The sequence below is a fragment of the Nyctereutes procyonoides genome, unplaced genomic scaffold (genome assembly GCF_905146905.1).
Source record: "Nyctereutes procyonoides isolate TBG_1078 unplaced genomic scaffold, NYPRO_anot_genome, whole genome shotgun sequence".
Classification (NCBI taxonomy): Eukaryota; Metazoa; Chordata; class Mammalia; order Carnivora; family Canidae; genus Nyctereutes; species Nyctereutes procyonoides.
The window spans coordinates 6,490,688-6,509,042 of NW_026575033.1; the positions used below are offsets into that span (position 1 = coordinate 6,490,688).

At 40.6% G+C, this 18,355-nt stretch overlaps 1 protein-coding gene across 1 annotated transcript in view; it reads left to right on the top strand.

Annotated features, from left to right (window-relative positions):
* Nucleotides 1-18,355, top strand: part of ATP8A2 (ATPase phospholipid transporting 8A2) — a 491,575-nt gene that overhangs the window by 375,011 nt on the left and 98,209 nt on the right. The gene's annotated exons all lie outside the window — the stretch shown is intronic.

Genomic DNA, 18,355 nt, shown 5'->3' on the forward strand with positions numbered 1-18,355 from the left:
TTTGCTACTACCCACCTCACACATTCTTCTCTACTACACTGGTCTTGTCATTCAACTATCAAAGATAAACTCCAACTTAAGGTTTATGAACTAGCTGGTCCCTTTGCCAACAGCCCTCTTCCTCAGAAATTAGTGTCCTGGTACTGTCACCCCTTCTAGGTCATTACTCAAATTCTCACCAATGCCCTCCTCAACAACACAGTATACATGTTGTGCTACACACCCACCTTATTCTTCCCATGCTTAATTCCTATTCATGGCTCTGCTCACCTTCTGATATACCTTACAATTTACATATGTCTTTGACTTGACTTCCTATATATATAAGCTCTATGAGTCTGCAATTGTTGTCTGTTTTATTTGCTATTGAGTTCTCAGCTTAAAATATTAGGAATTAAATAGTTTCAGAATCAATGAATGAGAGTCATCTGGGAAGCATTTAAAAACACTCTTGTGCAAATTCTACCTCTGTCATATTGAAACAGAACTTCAGGATAGGAAGTCCAGAAGTTAATATTTGTACAAGGTCCTCAGGTGACCCCATCCCCAGCCTAGATTGCAAGCCATTGCTGCCAGAGAAATTTCTTAAACCATAGATGGCCCCAGCTTCAAACCCTCCACAGCTCTCCATTTTCCTATGGAGGCCTGCCCAAACTCCTTAAGGTGCCAGTCAAGACCCTGTGCCAATCAAACCCCTGGGAGACTTTTCAAATGGAGACATTTGTATCTTCCCTAGCATGTTACATGCTTCATGAATATTTTCTCTGCTGAAGTGTTTTTTTTTTTTTTTTTTTCACAATCTCTTTGGGTGAGTTGCTTCTGGTTAACATTTTGATTCAAATGTCAGTGGTTAAGTATAATATTCCCTTATACACTCACTTCTCTAGAACCATCCCAATAACTGTGGGTCACTTTTGTAGCTCATTGTCCACCCTATCCATATCTTACACTGTTAGAATTGGACAGCTTCTTGGGGCACCTGGCTGGCTCAGTTGGAGGAAGGCATGACTCTTGATCTCAGGGTCATGAGTTCAAGCCCCACATTAGGTATAGAGATTACTTAAATGAATAAAAGTTTTAAAAAAAAAACTGGACTGCTCCTCATTAGACTCTAAACTCCTAAAAGATTACAGGGATATCCTTTGCTTTATCTTCAACATCTGACAAATTATTAGATACAGTTCTTTTATGTACCCAAACAAAAATAATCTTAATGATGTGAGATATCTATTTTGGGTTTTCTTGGTTATTCAGTAGCTAGATACTTGAACAGATACACAGAGATATCTAGGCAGATCTCTGTGTGTCCAGCCCTGGTCTCTTGGTCCTGTTCTGTTACTGCCGATTTTCCACCTTCTCTTACCCTTAATTTAATCTCTACTCTTTCTTTCAGCAGATGACTTCCTTAGGCACTTAACATTTTTATTTTATTCTTTATTTATTCATTCATTCATTCATTCAGTTTTTTTTTTTAAGTAGGCTCCACGCCCAGCATTGGAGCCCAACACGGGGCTTGAACCCATGACCCTGAGATTGAGACTCAAGCCGAAATCAAGAGTAAGACACTTAACCAATTGAGCCACCCAGGTACCCCACTTAAAAAAGTTTTCTAAAGGAAGAGTGCCTAAGTCTGTACTCCTTTCTAAACAGATAAGATTTTCTCTTCTCCAGATTTGCTTTCTTCCTGTTCTCTGATTCTGTCGTCCATCACTTCTTGGTAGGCCTTGATTCTGTTTTAATGCCCACTCACCTTCTCTCGTATCTCTCTGTCTCTCTCATGTTTGTCTCTCTCTCTCCTTTTGTCTTTTAATATTTTGGTCTCTTCTACCATTTAAACAATAAGAACAGTTAAGAAAAAAAAAAAAAAAAAGGCCTGCCTGATCCTCTCGCTGAGCTTGGCCTGTTTCTTCCCTTTGCCACTTCACCCTCATCAGCTGGTGAGCTTCTGCTTGCTGCCTCTACTTCCTCATGACCCTGAATGCGGAGGTCACCAGCTGCCATTGCAACCCAGACTCTACACCCATCCCCATCCTGATTCTCCCCTGTCTACTGGCACACAGCCTCAGCCTCTTGCCTTCTGCTTCCCCAAAGGGCACCTGGGAGGCCCTGGTTCCCCTTCCCACCTCTTCCATCACGTTCCCTCTGCCAGCCCTCCCAGCCCTGCCAGGCTGCTGGACGACGAATGACAGAACTGGCAAGAAAGCCTGCGGCCACCTAAGCATTCAACACCCTCCTGTGTCTTGTTCCCAAATCTTGCTCCTCTCCTCTCTTTGTTCCTTGTTGCCCTGCCTCAGGAAAACCTGTCTCTTATAAGATGACAGTTACCCCAGCTTTCGGTCTGTACTTTCCAACTGCGTGCCTGATGTCCTCTCAGCTTTGCATGTCTACACCTTTTCTTCTCTATCCCTCACCCCCTTCCAGATAACATCCTTCCTAATGTCTCTGCTTCTGTCCTTCCTCTCCTGACTCCTGTCCGTGTCCCAAGCCTCTGATCATGTCGCTGGCCCCCTCCCCTCTTTGCCCTTCACAGTTGATCCATCTCTGCACCTCGTTGACTTTCCTTCCCTCCCTGCACTGTAACCTTCAGATCCTTTAGTGCTTCCATCTTCCTGCTTTCAATCTCTCCTTTGCTGGTGCACACAATGACAGCCATGCCTTTTCTAAGATCCCATTGTCACTTGGTTGCAGAGACTCCCTTATTTTTCTTCTAGTAACTCTACCCAGTTTTAGGCTCTCTACAGCCTGTCCCACTTTAGGGACTCCCCAGAACCCTGCTGCCCCAGCAGTGGGGTCTCCTTCCTGGCCTTTCTTCTCTGCCTTCCTATGAATGCTTTTGTTCTTCCCATATAAAATGCTCTCCCTCCTTCTCCCCACCTTTCTTCTGGTTCATGTTCCTTTGTGAGTACTTTCTCCACAGGTTTTTGCTTTTCTGGTGCTATTTCTACTTCATTATTGAGATGTCGAGATGAGAGTCTTGGGATAGGCTCTCTTCTGCAACTTGACAGTCCTGTACACTTTCCTGACCTGGCCTCAGACCTTCGTCTGTTTCTCCCACAGGGTCCTTAATAAATATGTTTTGTTGATGAGCAGTCTAAATAGGGCAGGGAACATCTAAGGGACTGGTATTGTTGCATTTCCAACAAATGATAACTTTAAAAAGGAGGTAAATTACAATCAGTCTGCCAGTTTGATAACCATTTACTAACAATCATTTGGAATCCTGGCCGTCTCCATGGGTTTCTCCATGACAGAGGTCTTAGATTTCTATCTCTTGCTTTTTTTTTTTTTTTAAGATTTTATTTATTTATTCATGAGAGACACAGAGAGAGAGGTAGAGATGTAGTCAGAGGGAGAAGCAGGCTCCATGCAGGGAGCCCAACGTGGGACTTGGTCCCGAGACTCCAGGATCACACCCTGAGCCAAAGGCAGACTGAGCCACCCAGGTGTCCCTATCTCTTGCTTTTTCTTTTGTTTAAGGACTTATTGACTCAGCCAATCAAGCAATCATTTCATGAATCCCTGGGGTGGGGATGTGTTGATCTCTAAGGACCCTTTCAGCTGCACAGTAGTGATGACATTTTCTTACCACAAAGACATTACTTGATTAGCAGGCCCCTCAGAGATTTTTTTTTTCCAATTTTCTTTTTGCCATTATAGTCTTTCTTTATCCACACCCTTCATGACTTTTTTTTAATCCTTACTTTATGTCTAATCCAAGGATAGGCCTCTGTGCTTTCAGCCATCATATATCGTACTATACTCTTAGATAACCACTGTAGAATATAGAGCCAGTTGTAGATTTTGTCTGAGTTCTGTGATAGTCCAAAGCATGATATGATAGAGCCAGCTCTTCATTCATTACTCTACTGAATGATCTCACCTGTTCTTTCCAGGAGTTAAACTATCCTATTGCATTGCTTTTTTAGTCTAAGCCTTTGACTTTATTTCTATATCCCTGGCAGATTTTTTTTTTCAGATAAGATTCTGTGATAACAGATCAGCTCTATGGTCTAGTATCTCCCCTAACAGACTCTCATAATTAAAGTAATTTATATAAATATCGTGATTTGAGATCAACCTTAGAAATCTCGTTGAGAAATAACCCCTCAATGCCTAACGGCTGCCTACTGAGATACACCATATTTGTTCCTGTGTCTGTTGCAGCAGATCTTCTAATGTCATGGTTCTGATGATTTCTGAAAGTCAGCCACTGCTGTGCACTGGCAACATGTGCAACTCTATTTTGAGCACGTTGGGCTGTGGTAACAGTGACTTAGGTATGTTGAGCATAGTTTCACTCATCACGTTGTCTTGTCCAGACCTGCACATGGGTACTTTCATCTCGGCAACTTCTTGTCTCATGAGGAAGTAATGAAGCAGTGATCTGCCTCCTTATGCAGAATATACAAGGGTGTCCCTGAGGCCTCAAGTCCCCCGTAGGTGTCTTGTAACAGCATTCCACAACAGCTGTTCTGTTTTAAGGCTCAGTACACTCAACAAATTCCAGACACCCCATGGCTGCTGCAGTTGCTTAATGGTTAGCTTCGGGCTTCACTTGGTTCAGGCCTCAAAGGAACTGAGTCAAAGCTGACATGACTTACTGTTCAGGCAACAATTTCCAAAGAGAGAAAACATTTCAAATGCCAACTGACTGCTGCTTTCTTCTGAAGAAATGGACTTTAGAGGAACAGCTCTTCCAGGCAGTCACAATCTTAGTTCCATTTACTTGAACAGCATTTTAGTTTCCTGGCCCTTTCATAGTGGGGATATTTGGCTCAATGATTTTGATTTTGTGTGTGTGTGTGATGGTTAACTTTTAAATAACAAGCAATAAAGTAGAAAATATTATTTGGATGATAAAAGGAGCAAACAGTGTTAAGGAGTGTTTTAAAAATTAAATATCTTAAAAAAAATTAAATATCTTATTCAGGGCTTGCCTTGAACTTTGAAGATATTTCTTTACCAGTAATATCCATAGATTAAATCTTTATTTAAATCTGATACATTTTAGCTGAGTATGAAAGCTTTGCAAATGTACATTAGAGCTGTTGACTTATTTATCTTCTCATTTATTTAGTTTATGTGAAAGAAAACTCTAAATACATGTTGATGTTATGATAGCAATAATTATTCCAGGTAAGTAGTTTCACAAGTTTAATGATGTGAGTTCCCAGAATAATGTAGCTAATAAAAAATATAATTATGACTATCCATGTCATATTTTAGTTTATATTCTAATCATTTCCATTTGTAAGTATACAATTCATTGACATTAGGTATATTCATCATGTTGTACAACCATCACCTCTGTCCATCTCCAGAATTTTTTCACCATCCCAATCAGAAAATCTGTACATATTAAATAATAATTCTTTATTCCACCTTGTCCCCAGATCCTATTATACTTTGTGTCTCTCAGAATTTGCCTAGACTAGGCACCTCATATATAAAGTAGAATTTTACAATACTGGTCCTTTGTGTCTTACTGATGATTTCACTTAACATGTCCATCCATGTTGTAGGACGTGTCAGAATTCCTTTCCTTTTTAAGACTGAATAACATTACTCTACTGAATGGTTTGTAAAAGAGGAAACAAGTTTTCCTTGATCTTCTTAGGGTCCCTGGCTAGGTCTGAAAATTAAATTGATTAACAGGATAGAAGCATACAAATTCATTTATGTAAGTTTCATGTCACATGGGAGCAATCATAAGGACATAAAGACCCAAAGAAATGGTTCAACCTGAGTGTTTCTCTGCTAGGTTTGGGGATGAGTGAAAGATTAGAAAGATATGATAGGGCCCAGAGTATGAGCCAAGTGTAGTAAACTGGGGGGTATTTAACAAGGCTGTGTGTTTGGATTCTTTGCAGCGTGTCCATGTTTCTTTACTCTGGATCTAGGGAGGACACCTCTCACATGAGAGTCCTATGACCTGCTTCAGGGGAGAAGGGTAGAAGGAGGTCAGAAAGAACCTCTCTTCTACCATTTTCTCAAACTCCTTCAGCTTAAAATATTTACTATGCCTAGATGCCATATTTTCCAGCCAGCATTTCTTGAACCCCATGACTGTATACCACATTTTGTTTATTAACTCATCCGTAGATGAACATTGGTGTTGTTTCCACTTTGGGGCCATGGTGAATAATACTGCCATGAACACTGGTGTGCAAGTTTCTGTTTTAGTGTCAATTTATTTTGAAATGTGCTTTACTCTTTCCCTTATGATAGGAAATACTAAAGATTTCTAAAGTGGTCCAATATTAGCCTTTTTGTTCTTTTCAAATGAAATCATCATTCAGTGGGCCTAAGCTTCCTATCTGAGGGTTTAGGTTGACTAGTTAAGAGAACTGTGTGTGTCTTCGGGCCTCATTGTAAACACCATCTCAACATGATCACAGGACCATTCTCGGCACCCAGGAATGAGTAAGTAAATACGAAGAGCAGACTAATTATCCCCCTTAGATAACACTGGGAGATTTGTGAAAGAGGTGTTTATGTCAATGTGGTGTCTTGCTTGTGGATAAAAGATTCCCCTGTTTTCTGGGAAGTTTGCCTCCCAGGCACTGTCAATCCTGAATCGTCCTGGGGCCTGGGCCCCTTGAATCGCTGTGTCCAGGCTGTGGTGCTGTAGACCATGTGGCCGCCAAAACACATGCCCTGGGCTTCTGAGGTTCTGTGCAGAAATGCAGTCTCCTTGAGGCCCGACCGTCACATTCCCAGCCACACGTGTGAGCCAAGCCTGAGTTAAGTGGAAAGCTAGTAGAAGGAGTTGGCAGCCTCAGATTTCTCTCCCTCTTAATTCCTGTGTTTGAAAAACATGGAATAAAACATGTTGTCTGGCCTTAGCTTGTGATTAGGTCTGTACTGGGGCCTGATGAATGTGTTTTCTGGTGTTGTCTTCCAGTCAGGGAAACATACTATTTTGCTCCCAAGGCTGAATGAAGGTGGGGGTCTTTACTCAATATCATCGAATATTAATACAGTAATAACAACTGAGCTTATAATAAAGAATTGTGACCTTTCAAATTATCTGGACTGTCTGCTGTATGTCACATTTTACCTTTCTAGAGAAGTGCTAATTCATGTTAAGTCCGCCTGAGAGATTTGTTTAATGAGCAGATTAAACGGATGATTATCCTTCTCTTCATTTTTTTTTTTTTTTTTTTTAAAGGAAGGGCTTCTTGTGATGCCCCTCCGCTATTTGGCACAGGAACACAGAGGGGTCTTTTTAAAATTACCCCTGCAGGGTCACTGGGACCCAAGCTGTTTGCTTCATTAAACCCTGGTGGCTTCCTTAGAGCCAGTCCCTTCCAAACAGCCCTGACACAATTGTATCTAAATTAGCATCTGACTGACCCTCCCCCCCCACTCTCCTTTTTTTTAAGCTCCAGCTGACAGGGATTGGCAAAAGATGTTAATTGGTTGGGCCTGGCTCAGAACAATAGACTTGCCAAGATGACAAAAGGACTAATGTTTCTTTCAATATGCACCCAGATTCACATTAAGTACCTCTTTTAATTACCAGGAATTATTGTAATGCCTGGTCAATGGAATAATTGACCCTCAACAGCTAGTGCTTATTCTGTAATAAATAATGGCACAGGCCTCGTCAGAGTAGCAGGTACTAGGGTGATTTGTAGGGACTGAAAAGGGATTTTCTCAGCCAGCATTCTGTGATGTACCAAGACAGCCCAGTGGGAGTCTGAGACGGGACTAATTTGGGCTTACCCAGGAGGAAATGTGCTGAGAGCCATTAGAATCTATCCTCAGAAACAGAAAGGAGCACATAAAGGAATGAGTTAGGAATTTGAAAGAAACTAGTTAGTAGCTTGGCAGTTTAGGACTCATGTGGTCAGTGAGAAGATCTGGGGCAAAAGGCCCCCCCACCTGGCCCAGGTAGAAACGTTCCAAAGCTTCTACACATGAAGGTTCATTTCCAGCCCATACTTCAGTCCTCCCCTCCCCCTCTTTAGAAAAAGGGACATTTGACTTCAAATGTTGGGTCAAATGAGTCCCAAAACTTGGTGTCACCTCCTTCTCTCTTATCATAAATCATAAGCTATCTTACAGGTAATTTTGTATGGTACTGAGGTTGTTAGGGAATGTGTTTTCTTTTTTAAAAAAATTAACTGTTGGGATGGGATGGGATGGGATGGCAAGGTATATACTACCTCGTAAAATCTACTTTGCAGTTTATGTCCAAATTTTAATCAAGGTTAGATTTTAAACTAGCAGCCCTTTATCCCCATCATAAATGCCCACCAGACACTACCTTGTGCTTGGCATTTCACATGGAGCTTCTGTGTAGTGATTGTAACAGCTCAATCTAAGCATGAGTGTTTGTGAGACCCCTGAAAGGCTATAGCTGGGTCCTTTCACCTGTGAGGTCAGTCAGAACCAGGTCCTCATCTTACTTGAGTTACAGTCAACCAATGTGACCTTCAAAGAAGTTCCTATGGGATCCCTGGGTGGCTCAGTGGTTTAGCACCTGCCTTTGGCCCAGGGCTTGATCCAGGAGTCCTGGGATCTATTCTCACATCGGGCTCCCTGCATGGAGCCTGCTTCTCCCTCTTCATGTGTCTCTGCCTCTCTCTCTCTCTCTCTCTCTTTCTCTGTGTGTGTGTGTGTGTCTTATGGATAAATAAAGTCTTTTAAAAATTTTTTTAAAAATTAAAAAAAAGAAGTTCCTAAAACTTAAGTTTCAGCCTTAAAAAGGAAGTAAAATGCCTACCTCATAAATGAGCTCATCTATTATTTTATTTAATATGGCACCAGGTAAGTAGTAGCACACCCTGCGCCATCTGTTATAATTATTGTCCCAGGATTGCAACACCAGGCAGGGAGTGATGGAGATACAGACTGTATGACTGTACTGCTGCTGTTTGACTCTTTAAGCCTAAGCTTTTCCAGGATGCTCCATTGTTTGTTAAGCCATCCCTAAAGTTTCAGAGAAAATGTGACAATACTTCAAAAATGGTGAAAAATAAAATAGTAATGCTTACTTTCATCTTTAAAAACAGGAGAAGAGGGCAGCCCCTGTGGCTCAGGAGTTAGCATTGCCTTCGGCCTAAGTTGTGATCTTGGAGACCTGGGATCGAGTCCCACATCAGGCTCCCTGCATGGAGCCTGCTTCTCCCTCTGCCTGTGTCTCTGCCTCTCTCTCTCTCTCTCTCTCTCTCCCTCTCATAAATAAATAAATAAATAAATAAATAAATAAATAAATAAATAATCTTTTAAAATAAATGAGTAAAAACAGAAGAAGAGAAAAAATGTCAAATATAATTAAAAATTCATAAGTACATTCTCATCTTGGTCAGGAAATTATTTTCCTTTCATAAAACTGGAAATTCATTCATTTCTAGCAAGTTTCTTTCTTTTTTTTTTAAGATTTTATTTATTCATCAGAGACATAGAGAGAAAGAGACAGAGACAGAGGCAGAGGGAGAAGCAGGCTCCCTGCAGGGAGCCTGATGTGGGACTCAATCCCAGGACTCCAGGATCCATGACCTGAGCCAAAGGCAGATGCTCAACCACTGAGCCACCCAAATGCTCCATCTCTAGCAAGTTTCTATCAGGGAAAGGAAAACATTGAAGCAGAGTATTAATTGCTGGTTCTCAAGGTAGCTGTATGTTTCCCATGAAGAAAAGGTACAATTTTTGAAGAGATTGCATAGGCATATGCTAATGCCTGAACATGATAGAAAGGATCTTTTAATTTCAAATGCCTCAATTGGAGGTTGATTTTTGTATTTGTTTGGATGTTTGATCTTCAGGTTAATAGGTTCAGTCTTTAAGAATTAAGTTTTCTTAGGTTCTGTGGATAAATATAAAAAATGACTAACAAAACAACAACAAAAGCACCTGAATTTCTTGAAGTGACTTGAGTTGGGGAGATGATGTAGAGTACCAAGTCTTTCTGAGATTCTCTATGAGAAACCTTGGTTTTTCTCATGGAGAGCAGACTCTTGGGTGAAAAACATTCTGACTGTTCAGCAAAATCCAAAGTTCTGGTCCAGCTTTACATTCAGCAGTTCTGAGTCCTTGGGCAGTATAGCCAGTCACCCAGGCTCTGTTTCCTCAACTGTAAAATGAAGGGATAGAACAAGATGACCTCCTAAAACTCAAGTTGATGTATAAAATAAATATCACAGCACCAGACCAAAAGACATTCCAGTCATCATCTCACTTGACATTTATGCTAGTGTATATTCATGGTCACCTTCTACTTCTTAAAACTCTTCTCTCTTGACACCCAAGTTATGTCTCTTGCCTAACTTCCTATCCGTGTCTTTCCACCTCATTTGCTGGTTCTTCTTTTCCTTTCTGGCCATTATGTGTGGTGTTTTAGTTCAGTTGCATCCTTCATGGGCTTCTTATCACTTCCTGTGACCATTTCTTCAATTGCTGTGCTCCAATCAAATATAAATATTTACATTGCAAATGTAAATCCCCGACCCTCACCTCTTCATGGGTACCAGACTTACATTTTTAAGGACTTCTCACACTTGCCCTCTATGTGTTCATATGGTCACCTAAGATTCAACATACTCAAAAATCAAACTCATGGCTTACAACTTCTGTGCTTAACACATCATTATTCATCTCTGTGTTTAAACATGGAACATGGGATTTTTCATATACTCTTGCTACTCCCTGACCTACACATCCATCTTTTCCCAATCCCATGCTTCTCTTCACCAACATGTCTTGCAAATCCACCTCTCTTCACATTCTCAACTACTATCATGATGATTGTCCCCCTCATCACCTTCTGTTCAATTCTAGCAGTTACTCGGGATGATCCCCATGTTATAACCTCCTTCACTCCATGCTTTACCCTGGAATGCAAACTTGTCACTGCTTTAAAACTTGTTAATAAGGGTCACAGTTATCTACAGGTTGATCTAAGACTCCTTGGAAGGATTTCCAGGAGCCTGACAGTCAGCCCTTCTGTACCCTGTTTACTACCTCTTTTTCTCACTATACCCTGTGTAGAAACATGCTATTCATTTCCAAGCTTTGGATTATGCTATTTTCCCTATGGAGTGCCTGTCTTCCTCTTCCCTCAATTGCAAAGGTTTGGCTCACCTTTCAAGGTCCAAACCCTTATCATTAGTGTTTTACCATGACAGGAATTTCTACCTGGGTGGAGTTTTCCAGACTTCCCAGCAAAATTCAGCTTTTTCTCTATGCCAGCCCATAGCTTGTAAGTGTTTTTGCTGGAAGAATGTCTGTTATGCGTTGTTATTATTAAGAGGTTGTGTATCAGGGTCTAACCAGGAATACAGAAGCCAAGCTAATTATTTAAAATAGCGTATTTTAATTCAAAGAATTGATTGTGGAAGTAATATAGGGTCTGAGAGAGAACCCAGAGGTGAACCACAATAGAAAGTCCCTACCACCCTAGGCTGGAAGACCAAGGGGAAGAGGCCTTTAGTATCAGCTTAGGAGCTGGGTCACTCTGCAGAGGGGGATTCCTGATGGGTCTGTCCAGCTGGAGCCATATTCCTAGTGGAAGCATGGCCACTTCTGGAGACCTTCAGGCAGAGAAGAGAAACCCTGACTTATCTATCCCTTCTTCCCACTCTCTGATCTCTTGCCAGAAGCTCCCATTGCAGAACCCAGTTGGAGCTACCAGAACTTGCAGACTGCAGGGGTCAGGCCTGTGAAAGACAGCAAAGCAAGGCTGTGCAGAGGGGTTTAAGTACAGGAGAGACCAAGCACAGGCACAGGTTGTATTTTGTCTCCTTTACATATATAAAGTTGCTTAAAAACAGATTTCAGTTGACTTGCTTTTGTAACCCTAGTGCCTAGCACGAAGAAAGGTTTAATAAATATTTAGTGAATCAAAGTGAACTCTACAGTTTCCTTCCAAGACTAAAATTATGCTTTCACTACCAGTGTATTACCTCCATTTATCATATTGTTGAAACAAAAACATGAAATATTTCCATGAAATTTTTCTTTATAAAATCATAGATTTTGTGTAATTATTTACTTAAACCCAGGCTTTAGTTCAATCTCAACTCTGTTCCTTTATTAACATTAAGCCCATGCTATTTATCAGCTCTGGGTTGGTTCTGAAAACTTTTCCACCAACTGTGAGTCAGATTAAAATACAGGAAGGGAAATGGAGACATTGATTTAATAAATGCTAACAATGTGAGAGAAAAAGAAAAAAATGTTGTTGTGGGCAATTTTCACATAACTCATCCTAAATATGCCTTTGAACAGGCTCCTACACTGGTCTGTGGCCAGGCTCCCCTGTGCCACTCAGGATAGAGCTTCAGGAGGAGTGTAGCATCCTCATGGAGGGAGGTGGAAGGCTGGCTGGCCAGTCCCAGTGTCCCTTTTTAAGTTGTCTTGCTTTCCCTCAGAGAGTCATTCCAAAGAAGAAAGGCCATCACCACAGCACCCGTGGCCGTGGCATTCAGACGCATGTGCCTTCAGAGGTCACACTCCTGCTTAAGAAGCAGCTTCCAGTGTTACTCTTCTGGTGACTCCTGCTTGCTACAAAATCCTATTGATTGGATGGGCTGGACATAGGGTTAGAACTTCAAATGTGTTGCAGGATCGAATATTCGAGGCATATGGCCAAGCAGGGTCAGAGGACATCTTAGTGAACATCCCAAGCCCTTTGTTTCCACAGGTGGAAATGGAAGCTCAGGAGAGGTGAGGGTTACTCACAGCCCATAACTTGATGCAACATACCAGGCCTGGAAGAGAGCTCATGCCATGCCTTGCCCATGGTTGTTTTTCTTTTGCCACACAAGTTCCAGAAGTTGTGTGAAACCCTCACCTTGAACAGAATGTTGCAGTGTTGTCACTGTCCATATTAGTGAATTAATTTGCTTTTCTCCTTTGTATGTGTCTCCCCTTATTTCTAATCGAGTTGTTTTCTGTCCCTTTTATTAACTTATTTTAGTTTTGGACTCTGAGACTATATATTGAACACTTGCTGGGCTCCAGACAATGTCCTGTGTCTGTGTTTCCTGTTTTTTTTTTTTTTTTTTTTTTTTTCCCAGCACCATGTCCTTCCCTTTCAGTCCAGTTGCTCTCATCCCCAATTCCTTAAATCCCACACTCCCTCTGACTCCTTGCTGCACGAACAGGCTACTAAGCTCAGAAGGGTTGCATCTAGCCACCCTGCCTGGTAGCAACCTCTACATGTAGGTGGAATTTGTGTGTCTTTGAGATTGTCATCCAGTTCAACTCTTGGCCAAGAGCAGTGGTCTCCTCTGTCCCAGGAGCAGTATGGGTGGAATTCACCAAAGCTGAGCCCAAATGTTTAACATGATGACATTATAATATCCTTATATTCTTCCTTCCAGTTTCTTCCCCTCCTTTCCTTTCTTCCCCATGTAAAGACTTCTAAACCTGCCGAGAAACAACTTTAATTCTACAGGTTACATTAGTAGATGTCTAATTCAAGCCAAATACTATACTAGTTGTTTTACGTTGATTATATCTGTTCCTTACAGTAACCCTGAAGTGCCAGTTTTAATTTCTGGACTTTATGAAGAAATTGAGAGAGTGCTTAAGTAATTTACCCAGTATCACAGAGATGTTAGATGCACAGCTCTGGTTCAGTCCTAGATCTGACTGACTTCAGACCTGCTCATGACTACACTATGTTATCACTGTACAGTGTTATGATACATATGATTAACTGGTAACTATACCAATCAGAATTCATATAAATCACCATAATTTCAGGAACAATCCCTAATTAATGTTGACATCAATTATTTGCTAGAAAATTCTATCTTGGCAAAGCTTAAAAACAGCATGGCTTCTACTGTGCTGGCAAGTATTTAAAGAAACCTGTATTCCGCCCCGCACCCCACCCCATAAGTATAAAAATAATTTCTTCATAATGGAGTGTATTTTTGTAAAATGTTAGTTGATATTTCATAACAATGGACTGTAACAGAATAAGATAACTTATTTAATTCTAAAATCTCTTAAATATCATAGGATACATTTTTAATCTTTGAGTATTAGAGGCCCCCTAAAAATTGTTGACCATGAAGAAAGAAGATGAGAGAAAATAAGAAAAGGCGGATGTTTAAAGAGAATAATTATCTGTAGAAGGACATATGTTTTTAGATTCAGTGAATTCATCTTTTATGAAGTGGAAATCCTGGCCAAACCACATAAATGGAGTTGAACTGACTGCCAGATAAGGAGCGTTTTAGAAATGAAAAGTCACTGGTAGAGCCTGAAGGATAGGTTTCCCAATACATTCCGATAAAAACAAAATACTTCAAGATGCTAGAGGTACATGAGTGATAGATAAGAGGTTTTCTTGGGAAGAACATCAATCACTAAAATAGGAGGGAGAGAAATTTGTAACAGGAAATGAAGAAGCCAAAATGTTATATTTGTTGATTGGACTATGTATCCTTCCAGCTATGTGATGTTCCAATTACAAAGTTACTTTGTGGGTGACTACATTGTTGCACAAAGAGCAAGATCCACTGGAGAAAAAGACCAAGGTTGTGTAGACCCTTCAACAGAGTGAAAACTCTGTCTGTGGCATCAAAGGGAAACCTAAAAAGAACCTCCTCTCATATCGGAAGGAAACGTTTACATGATAAAATATTACAATGGCGTATTTTAAAGATTTGTTCTAATTTGTGGAAGTTTGAGTCCTCAACTCCCCTAAAATTGATGAATCAGTACCAAGAAGATTTGGGCACAGTGAAAGCAAGGATAGCATGAATTCCTATATCACGATTGGCACTTGTTTCCTATTCATTCCAGCAGCCTGTCGCTGGACATTTCATTTCACTTCGGATCCCACTTGTAACCTGATGTTAGGGGCTACTGTATTTGTTACTGAGATGATTTTAAATTAACTTCTCCTGTTATCATCTTAAAAGAATTATTTAAGAAAGCAAATTGCTATCTAGGGTTTGGCACTAGAAAGGAAGTTAAGCAGCAGGAAGAAGAGATTTAAAATACTATTCCTCTTAGGCAGGGATATTAATACATATGAATCCTGAAAGTCAGTATGGGTACCTGTGTTGCTTGAGACTTTATTGAATTGGAGGACAGAGCTGGTTAAGATCGGAAATAATGACTTTGCTTTTTAAAACTGGACTGAGTGCTGCCTGGAAAGTAAATGAAATTCACATTTAAAGAAATGTCTATTTTTTCCAGATATGAAGCCATTCGTGTTTTAAAGTATTCTCTTCCAAAACTATACATTGTCCTTTTTACTGGAAATGTTCAGGTGAGCTCATAGTCAGGACTTAGATGTAGGGACAAAAAAACAACACACAAAAAGATCTTGGCTAAGACATTCAGCATTATGGCAAATGACTCATTCTCCTTTTTTTGATTCCTTGTATTTGATCCTTGAGCTAAGGGGTAGACAAAAAGAACTTGTGAATACTTTTCAAGAGTAAACTATAGGATCTGAGACTACAGGCACATCATGACATCTATCTCTTGCTAGATACTCTGAAAGTAATATTTGATGAACGCTGTACATACACACACCCTTTAGTAAGGGACAGGAAAGCTAGAGCTGGTCCATTTCTTGAGAGTATTAATATCTTTACAGGTATTCATAAAAGGCGGTCATCCCCATGAGATTGGCTTCCTGTATCCCCAGGAAGTCTTGCCTGTTGGTATGACCCTAGAAATAGCTTGAGGACTCAGAGCTTTGCCCACAATTAAAATGATGTCCTAGAATGCACTTTATTTTTTTTAAAGATTTTATTTATTTATTCATGAGAGACAGTCAGAGACACAGGCAGAAGGAGAAGCAGGCTCCACGCAGGGAGCCCAACATGGGACTCAATCCCGGGACTGCAGGATCACTCCAGGATCACTCCCCGGGCCAAAGGCAGACGCCAAACCACTGAGCCACCCAGGGATCCCCTAGAATGCACTTTAATAAACATTTATTGCATATCTACTATTTGCAAAGCTCTGTGCTTACAGTTTAACTGACCAAGGGTTAATTTTTAAATGTAAAACTTTATTTGGTTATTATTGTGACTATTATCTTGATCACAAACTTCTTACTATGCTTTAAATTTCAGTTTTAAAATATTTTTCTTTCAAATACTTAAATGTACTTGTTATAATATGTATATCACATATTATAAAAATTACCTAAAGCCATTGGCCAGGAATAACAACTTTTAACATTTGAGGTTGGCGTGATTGGGTGTACCACCTCCTTTTTAACTATATTCTGATCATTATACCCAGGAGATTTGAGATATTTAGATTTTATTTTTGTTTTAGGATATAAAAAATAATAATATATTTCTGTCCTGAGAAAAATGGTCCAGTAGAGAGGTGCATTCTCTAAGCTCTAAGCTCTAAGTTAGAAAGTGCAGTAAAATGGGTAGCCAGCCCTCTGGTTTCTCTATACCCCCTAACCCTGCTATAGTCCTAATAGACCCCATGCTGTTAGAGGAAATTCACCTTATTCAACTTTCAATTTAGCCCTTAACCTGTCAGATCAGGCTACTCCTCTCATCATTCCTGTGAAACTATTCTCACCAAAGTTTGGAGCCAGTTCTTAATTACAATTTCAAAGAACATTTTCCCTTTCTTATAGACCTCTCTGTAGTTTGTTGGGTTTTCTTTTTAATTTTTTTTAAATTTATTTATTTATGATAGTCACAGAGAGAGAGAGAGAGAGGCAGAGACACAGGCAGAAGGAAAAGCAGGCTCCATGCACCGGGAGCCCGATGTGGGATTCGATCCCGGGTCTCCAGGATCGCGCCCTGGGCCAAAGGCAGGCGCCAAACCGCTGCGCCACTCAGGGATCCCGGGTTTTCTTTTTAAAACTCCCTTTTTTGGGGCTGCCTGGGTGGCTCAGTTGGTTAAGCATCTGACTCTTGATTTCGACTCAGGTTATGATCTCAGGGTTGTGAGATCAAGCCTCGCTATCAGGCCCATGCTGATCATGAAGCCTGCTTAAGATTCTCTCACTCACTCTCCCTCTGCCCCTCCTGTCTGCCCCCTCCCCACACTTATGTGTGTGCACACATGCTCTCTCTCTCTCAAAATAATAATAATAATAATAATAATAAATAAATAAATAATAGAATAAAATATTAAAATAAAATAAAATTCACTTTTTTTTCCTTTAGAACCATTTTCTCTGGAACTCTGTCTATACTTCAGCCAGGCCTTTGCTTCTTCATTCTAGACTTCCTTTCCCCCTTGGTAACTTATGTGCTCAAGTTCCCCAAAGTTCTGTCCTTAGCCACTGGCTCATTCTTAAATGGTCTTACCTACTCATCTCATTTCCTCGAACATCTCACATAATACCTATGTATTTAGGAGCTCCAAGTCTAAATCTCTGAAAGGTTAAATCACTGGTCTAAGTGCCAGACTCTGGGACCCAGAGTCTTCCAGACTTCCCAACTTGGATGACACACCCATACATCCTGAGTTTAGCATGTATGAGACATCTTCATGTTCCCCTGCACACCCCCTCACCTGTCTGTGTTTCTGTCTCTGTAAATGGCACCACCATCTACCAGCTCACATAGCTAGGAACCAGAATCCTCCCTTTTGTCAGGCTCCTCAATCACCAAGTATGGTAATTCTACTTCTGAAACTTGGCCAAGTCTCCCTGCATTCTACTCTGCGTGGCCTCATTGGAATCTCACCATCTCTGGCCAATTTGGCCATAGGAGTCCCCGTTCTACAGCTTGGTCACTGGCTCCAGCCTTCTTGAGCTGCCATGCCCTTCCTCTGCCTTTTAACAGACTCCTTTTTTGAATATTCCTGAATATTCCCAACATTTTCTTATTTTACTTTTACTTATTTCTGCTCAGAACAAAACTATAAGGATCCAGAGGACAGAAACTCTGTGTCTTTCTCTTATATTCCAAGAAGTAACTCTATCCTGTTTTCACTCTCCATATACACCTAAAAGCAATATCTAATGAATAAGATCTAACAAAACTTAACAGAAAGGCTAAAAGACTTTGACTGCAACAGAATAAGCTAGTGTGAGCTTTTTCATGCTTTGAGCTTTTTTCCCCTTTAAAATGTGTAAAAGATTATCAGATATTTGAAAAAAACTGAACTGAAGGCAAATTCATATTTATGTGTTCCATTTAATTTATTTACCTGTAAAATCTTGTGCTGGCATGAAAGATTTTATTTATTTATTTATTCATGAGAGACAGAAAGGTGTAGAGACATAGGCAGAGGGAGAAGCAGGCTCCTTGCAGGGAACCCGATGTGGGACTTGATCCCAGGACCCAGGATCATGACCCAAACCGAAGGTAGATGCTCAACCACTGAGCCACCCAGGCACCCTTGGTGTGAAAGATTTAAGCCTAAAGGCCAAGATATGCTATTTTGATTGATT